Genomic DNA, 8415 nt, shown 5'->3' with positions numbered 1-8415 from the left:
ACTGAGGAGGCTGAGGTGGGAGGATCACTTGAGCCCTGGAGGTCGAGGCTTCAGTGAGCCATGATTGCACCAGTGCACTCCCACCTGGGTGACAGAGCAAGACCCTGTCTCAAAAAACACTGAACCACAACTTCAGGATGGCCTCATCTTAGCCAATGACATCTACAATGACCATCTTTCCAAATAAAGTCACATTTTGAGATTAAAGGGGTTGGGACTTGAACATGTCCTTTTGGGGGACACAGTTGAACCTACAGTTGTGGCGAGTGAGTGTCTCCAGGCTTTTGATCTCCAGGGTGTGTTACTACATTCTCCTTTCTGTCTTGTGTTGTACATGTGCAAGAGTTTTTCTTGGCTGGACACACACACGCATACATGGAATTGAATGGCTGGATCAAAAAGACATTTACAACACGTGCTCACCAAAGGAATGTTACAAAATGTTCCCCAATTTGTAACGTCTCTTTTCACTTAAAGTCTTCCTGATTCACAAACATTGTTAATTTTAACATGGTTCAACTTACTGATACTTCTTTTAGTTCATGTTTCTATGTTTAAAATATCCTTTCCTATCCATAGTTGAAAAGATATTCACTTACATTTAATTTTTTTATTTTATTTTGAGATGGAGTTTCACTCTGTTGCCCAGGCTGGAGTGCAATGGAGTGATCTCGGTTCACTGCAACCTCTGCCTCCCGGGTTCAAGAGATTCTCCTGCCTCAGCCTCCCAAGTAGCTGGGATTACAGGCATGTACCACCATGTCTGGTGAATTTTTGTATTTTTAGTAGAGACAGCATTTCTCCATGTTGGTCAGGCTGGTCTTGAACTCCTAACCTCAGGTGATCCGCCCACCTCGGCTTCCCAAAGTGCTAGGATTACAGGTGTGAGCCACCGCACCCAGCCTTTCACTTACATTTTATACTAGGAATTTTTAAGTTTTGTTTTTGACAGATGAAACTTGATCTATCAGGAGCTGCTTTTTGCATATAGTGTAAGATAGGGATTTTCTTTTCTTTTCTTTTCTTTTTTTGAGACAGAATTTCACTCTTTCACCCAGGCTGGAGTGCAGTGGCGTGATCAAGGCTCCCTGCAGCCTTGCCCCTGAGTCTCAAGCAATCTTCCTGCCTCAGTCTCTCAAGCAGCTGGGACTACAGATGTGCACCTCCATGCCTGGCTAATTTTTTTTTTTTGTAGACATGGGGTTTCACTGTGTTGTCAGGCTGGGCTCCAGTGATCTGCTCACCCCGCCCTCCCAAAGTACTGGGATTACAGGTGTGCACCACCGTGCCCAGCTGTAGATAGGGGTTTGATTTTGTCTTTTCTTTGTGGATGACCAGTTTTTCCAGTTCCAGCTAATGAATGGTTCATTCTCCTGTGCTGATCTGACATGCCGTCAGTCCCATGGTCACATCCACAATATGACACTGTTGCTGGCCTCCCTGTTTGCTTCCATTGGTCAGCATGCCTTTTCCTGGGCCAGTATCACACTATTTTAATTAATTACTCTAGGTTGGGCTCCGTGGCTCACGCCTGTCATCCCAGCACTTTGGGAGGCCAAGGCAGGTGGATCACTTGAGGTCAGGAGTTTGAGACCAGCCTGGCCAACATGGTGAAACCCTGTCTCTACTAAAAATACAAAAATTAGCTAGGCGTGGTGGTACATGCCTGTAATCCCAGCTACTTGGGAGACTGAGGCAGGAGAATCGCTTGAACCCGGGAGACGGAGGTTGCAGTGAGCCAAGACTGTGCCATTGCACTCCAGGCTGGGCAACAAGAAAGAAATTCTGTCTCAAAAAAAAAATGAACTACAGCTTGGTAAGTGCTTGTATTTGATAAACCAAGTCCTATCTCTGTTCTTAAGAAGAGTTTTGGCTATGTTCGATGCTTCCATGAAAATTCCACAAAAAAAAACACTGGAAGTTTTAACTGGAATCACACAGAATATACTGCTATTTTTGGGAAGTTGACATATTTCCTAGGATGAACTTTGAGGAGCCAGATTAGCAGGTCAAAGACTGGATGAACACGGGGACTTTTGACAAACATCATCCAGTTGCTTTTCACTGGTTGTACTAAGCTACAGATGGGCAGGAACTTGGCCGGCTCACCTTTATGTCTTGAGCTCCTAGCTCAGTGCCTGAAACACTTATCAAACCAGAAATGTCTCTTATGCCAGCTGCACCCCAACTTCTCCAGTATAATTTTATTTTATTTTTTATTGTTTTTGAGATGGAGTCCCTCTCTGTTGCCCAGGCTGGAGTGCAGTGGCATGATCTCGGCTCCCTACAACTTCCACCTCCCAGGTTTAAGTGATTCTCCTGCCTCAGCCTCCTGAGTAGCTGGGATTACAGGTGCCCACCAACAAGCCCAGCTAATTTTTGTATTTTTAATAGAGACAGGTTTCACTATGTTGGTCAGGCTGGTCTTGAACTCCTGACCTCAGGTGATCCTCCCACCTTAGCTTCCCAAAGTGCTGGGATTACAGGCATAAGCCACCACACCCAGCCTCTAGTATAATTTTGAAATGTATAACTACTTTTTATCATGAATATCTCTAAACATAACCGGAAGAAAACAGCACTTCCTGTTGGAATGGTGAGAATTCAGGACGTAGACAACACGAAATGCTGGCAAGGATGTGCAGCAACAGGAACGCTCCTTCATTGCTGATGGGAATGCAAATGGTGCAGCCACTTTGGAAGACAGTTTGGCAGTTTCTTACAAAACTAAACAGTATCTTACCATATGATTCCTCAATCCTCTTCCTTGGTATTTACCCAAATGAGCTGAAAGCTTAGGTCCTCACAAAACCTCCACCTGGATGTTTATAGCTGCTTTCTTCATAAATGCCAAAGCTTGGAAGCACCCAAGATGTCCTCCAGTAGGTGAAAGAATAAGCTGTGGTGCATCTGGAAATGGAATATTATTCAGCACTGAAAAGAACTGAGCCATCAAGCCATGGAAAGACAGGGGAGAAAAATGCACTTTACTAAGTGAAATATTCTGAAAAGGTCACAATACCAACTATATGATATTCCAGAAAAACCAAACCACGGAGACACTATAAAGGTCAGTAATTAGGGTGTAGGCAGGATGAGTGGGTGTCATGCTGAGGATTTTTAGGGCAATGTATAGCGTTATAACAGGGATACATGTCATTTCACATTTGTCAAAACCCACAAAATGTGCACCACCAGACTGAACCCCAGTGTGAACTGTGGGCGATAATGGTGTGTCACTGTAAGTTCATCAGTTGTAACAAATGGACCACTCTAGGGGGATGCTCATAAGGAGGAGGCTGTGCATATGTGGGGCATAGGGGGTATTCTCACCCAATTTTGCTGTGAACCTAAAACTGCTCAAAAAAGTCTATTTAAAGTAAAGCAACAACAGAATAAGATTTAAGTATAAATAAGTCTGTTATAAAATAGAGAACACCCATCAATGGATAAAAGTTAAGATCAGCCGGGCGCGGTGGCTCAAGCCTGTAATCCCAGCACTTTGGGAGGCCGAGACGGGTGGATCACGAGGTCAGGAGATCGAGACTATCCTGGCTAACACGGTGAGACCCCGTCTCTACTAAAAAATACAAAAAACTAGCCGGGCGTGGTGGCGGGCGCCTGTAGTCCCAGCTACTGGGGAGGCTGAGGCAGGAGAATGGCGTGAACCCGGGAGGCGGAGCTTGCAGTGAGCTGAAGTGAGCTGAGATCCGGCCACTGCACTCCAGCCTGGGCGGCAGAGCGAGACTCCATCTCAAAAAAAAAAAAAAAAAAAAAAAGTTAAGATTTTCTTGTTGATCAATTTATAAGTGAAGTGACTGACAAAACTTGTTTTCTTGAGGTCAGGTTAAAGCCATCTCAGAAACAAGTAGTGGAGTTGCCAGTCTCCAAAATAAGCCATGTGAGTAGAGAGCAAATTGTTAATAACTTCAGCATTTCTGTGCATAGAACCAGGGAAGTAATGTCTTTAAATATATCTGCATCTTGAAATATCTGCCACTAATTTAGGCACATTGAAATTGCTGCATTAAACTACTGAACTATCATAGAAGCCTCTGTGACCTTTATTCTGAGTTTACTGATCCTATTTATAGCAGAGGATCAGAAAAATAAAATGTATTACTATCTGGTGTACTAGGTGACCATGACAGTGATGTATGTCTGGTGTAATAGGTGACCATGGTGGTGATGGGTGACTGTGACAGTGATGTATGGTGTAATAGGTGACCATGGTGGTGATGGGTGACTGTGACAGTGATGTATGTCTGGTGTAATAGGTGACCATGATGGTGATGGGTGACTGTGACAGTGATGTGTGTGATGTAATAGGTGACCATGATGGTTATGGGTGCCCGTGGCAGTGATGTGTGTCTAGTGTAACAGTCAACTGTGATGGTGATAGGTGATGGTGACAGTGATGTAGTCTAGTGTAAGAGGTGACCGTGACAATGATGTCTGTCTGATGTAACAGTTACCTGTGATGGTTACAGGAGAAAGTTGTACCATCTATTTCCACAGGAACATCTGTAGAGCATGTTTGGCTAATGTTTCTCTTAATGCACACTGGAACCACGCCATGCTGTTTTCCCTGCTCCCACCTGACAGTACAGTGCCCGGCACACGTGACTTAGTCAATAAAACGTTGAATTTAAAAAAAAATTAACCATTTTAAGTGTACGATTCAGTGACATTTAGTACAGCCACAGTGTTGTGCGAACACAACTATCTAATTCCAGGACATTTGCTTCACCCCCAAAGGAAGCCCCATACTCATTGGTAATCACTTCTGTGTCCCCCTTTCTCCTGCCCCTGGCAACCATGAATCTGCTTTCTGTTTTTTTTTTTTTTTTGACATGGAGTCTTGCTCTGTCACCCAGGCTGGAGTGCAGTGGTGCAATCTCGGCTCACTGCAACCTCCACCTCCTGGGTTCACGCCATTCTCCTGTCAGCCTCCTGAGTAGCTGGGACTACAGGCGCTTGCCACTACACCCGGCTAATTTTTTGTATTCTTTACTAGAGATGGGGTTTCACTGTGTTAGCCAGGATGGTCTCGATCTTCTAACTTCGTAATCCACCTGCCTCGGCCTCCTAAAGTGCTGGGATTACAGGCGTGAGCCACCGCGCCCAGCCTGCTTTCTGTTTTTATGGACTGATTTATTCTAGACATTTCATAAAAATGGATTCTTGCCATGTGGAGGCTTTTGTGTCTGGCTTCGTTCCTCAGCACAATGTTTTCAAGGTTCATTCGCGTTGTAGATGAATCAGTACTTCATTTCTTTTTTTAAATTTTTAATTCTTTTTATTTTTAATTTTTTGCAGAGACACGGGTCTCACCATGTTGCCCAATGAACTCCTGGCCTCAAGCAATCCTCCCACCTTGGCCTCCCAAAGTGCTGGGATTACAGATATGAGCCACCGTGCACTTTTTTAATTTTTAATTTTTTTTGTAACCAGGAGGCAAAACAATTTTATTTCACAGTTGTCTTTAAAATCACAAAGATACCTTTTCTTCATATACGAACATTAGTACAGATACGTATACTTTTTAGAAAATGATTATACAGACCCTCTCAAAGAAAAATGTACTCTGTGATACGGTTTCAACGAGGTTGCTTGGAAAAAACTCACATCTGGACTGATTCCTAAAACATAGCATTCCACCACTCTGCAAATTTTGGTTCAAAATATAGATTACTGTCATCAGTATGTGATGCCTGCATTCTTACACATTTGATAATACATATATAGGCTGGCTTATCACCTAACATTCCATTGGTTTATCAGCAGGTTGAGCAGCTGTGCCTTTCTCTGTGGCCTTTCTTCAAGACCTTCCAGGAATGGACACATATCATCATCATCATAGATTGTAAACTCCAAAGTCTTTACCAACAATTCCAATGGAAACATTCTTTTAGCTAGGTCCTGTTCTGCAGGAAGTGTCTCTTTTTCTTTTTCTTTTTCTTTTTTTTGAGACAGAGTCTCGCTCTGTCACCCAGGCTGGAGTGCAGTGGCATGATCTTGGCTTACTGAAATCTCTGCTTCCCGGGTTCAAGCAATTCTCCTGCCTCACCACCCACTAGTAGCTGGGATTACAGGCACATGCCACCATGACCGGCTAATATTTTTTGTATTTTTAGTAGAGATGGGGTTTCACCATGTTGGCCAGGCTAGTCTCGAACTCCTGACCTTGGATGATCCACCTGCCTCGGCCTCCCAAAGTGCTGGAATTACAGGCGTGAGCCACTGTGCCCAGTCAGAAGTGTCTCTTTTAAGGCGCGCAGACCATGTTTAGCCAGTTCCTTTACATCGCACTCCATAAATTCAAACATACGTCTCTCCAAGTAAGCACGAGCTGACTGAAAACAGGCTCCAATGGACATTAGCTCTGCAGTCAAAATAGTTACCAGATAGACAGGTTTGGAAAATGTGAGGGCCTGTAGCATCATCACCAGCAATAAGCAGCCCAACACCATATGGTCTCCGGCCATATCGCAGTGTTGGTATCTGGGTTTTGTTTCCAATTAGAGATACAAGACGAGACACTGGAAGTGGTCTATCAAATACAAGTCTGGAATCCAAATACTCCTGGTGCATAAAATTACACAACAGTCAGCCCAGGCTGGTCTCGAACTCTCAAGCTCAAGCAACCCACCCACCTCGGCTTCCCGAAGTGCTGGGTTTACAGGTGTGAGCCACTGCGCCTGGCCCAGTTCTACATTTTTATTTTATTTTTTTGAGAAGGAGTCTCGCTCTGTCGCCCAAGCTGGAGTGCAGTGGCCTGATTTCGGCTCACTGCAAGCTCCACCTCTCGGGTTCACGCCATTCTCCTGCCTCAGCCTCCCAAGTAGCTGGGACTACAGGCGCCCGCCAAGTCACCCGGCTAATTTTTTTTTTTTTTTTTTTTTTTGCGTTTTTTAGTAGAGATGGGGTTTCACTGTGTTAGCCAGGATGGTCTCCATCTCCTGACCTCGTGATCTACCCACCTCGGCCTCCCAAAGTGCTGGGATTACAGGCGTGAGCCACCGCACCTGGCCTACTTTTAATACGCTCTCCATATGCCTCCTTTGAATCCTTGCTGAAATTGATATGTAACAAAATTCAGTAATGTGCACAAATATTCTTTTCTTCATTTTGATAGCTGGACTGTACTGACATTGTCAGAACCCATAGCTGTCACATGACATCACTCTCTCCTATAGGCATTCGTCCTAATTCTGCAAGGAGATGTATATTTCATTCTAACCAGTAGTCCCTGGTGTCTCTCCAGTCATGTAGATGAAGCAACATGGGCTTAGCCACTTGGGGTTAATTTTCCTAGATACTGTCCCCTTTCAATACCTAATTTCAAGTCTTTTTTCATTTCAGGAAACACTTCTCAAAATATACTCTTTTTTTTAGATGGAGTCTCACTCTGTCCCCAGGCTGGAGTGCAGTGAGGTGATCTCAGCTCACTGCAACCTCTGCCTCCCAGGTTCAAGCGATTCTCCTGCTTCAGCCTCCCAAGTAGCTAGGATTACAGGCATGCACCACCACGCCTGGCTAATTTTTGTGTGAGTGTTTTTTTTTTTTTTCAGTAGAGACGGGGTTTCACTATGTTGGCCAGTCTGGTCTCGATCTCCTGACCTCAAGGGATCCACCTGTCTTGGCCCCCCAAAGTGCTGGGATTACAGGCGTGAGCCATCACGCCAGGCCCAAATACACGTTTTAATATTATTTTGTATTACTGCCTTGGTCTTCCTCTTCAGCAACTCCTGTTAAATTTATATTAGATCTTCTTTTCTGATCTTCTATACTTATTCCTCATTTTGAATTGGTTTCATCTTGTCATTTATTTTTAACTTCAACTTTATGGAGGTTTAATTGAAGTACACTAAAGCACAGATACTGTTGGTGTAGCCTTTGTTTTTGACATGCATGTGGAGTTTCACATCCTTAGCACTCAAGGTAGCAGCTATTTCTACGGCCCCCAAAAGTTTCTAGTGCCCGTCTATATCCTTCCCTACCTCCACCCCATCCCCAGGATGTATTTTCTCGTCTGTTTTTCATACCCAGGATCTGGTTTCTGTGATTATATGCTAGTTTTCATGTTCCAGAAATTTATACAAATAGAATCATACAGTGTATGCTATTTTTCTTTTCTTTTCTTTTTTTTTGAGACAAAGTCTCACTGTCACCCAGGCTGGAGTGCAGTGGCGCGATGTTGGCTCACTGCAACCTCTGCCTCCCGGGTTCAAGCCATTATCCTGCCTCAGCCTCCAGAGTTGCTGGGATTACAGGTGCCCACCACCACAACCGGCTAATTTTTTTTTTTTTTTTTTTTTTTTGAGACGGAGTCTCGCTCTGTCACCCAGGCTGGAGTGCTGTGACCGGATCTCAGCTCACTGCAAGCTCTGCCTCCCAGGTTTACGCCATTCT

At 44.2% G+C, this 8415-nt stretch overlaps 1 pseudogene; it reads right to left on the bottom strand.

The window, feature by feature from the left end:
• Nucleotides 1-5761: 5761 nt before the first annotated feature.
• Nucleotides 5762-6603, bottom strand: LOC117090768 (annotated as a pseudogene).
• Nucleotides 6604-8415: the final 1812 nt, after the last annotated feature.

The sequence above is a fragment of the Trachypithecus francoisi genome, unplaced genomic scaffold, assembly GCF_009764315.1.
Source record: "Trachypithecus francoisi isolate TF-2019V2 unplaced genomic scaffold, Tfra_2.0 Lachesis_group11, whole genome shotgun sequence".
NCBI lineage: Eukaryota > Metazoa > Chordata > Mammalia > Primates > Cercopithecidae > Trachypithecus > Trachypithecus francoisi.
The sequence above is the reverse complement of the archived record's forward strand: the minus strand, read 5'-3'. Positions and strand labels throughout refer to the sequence as shown.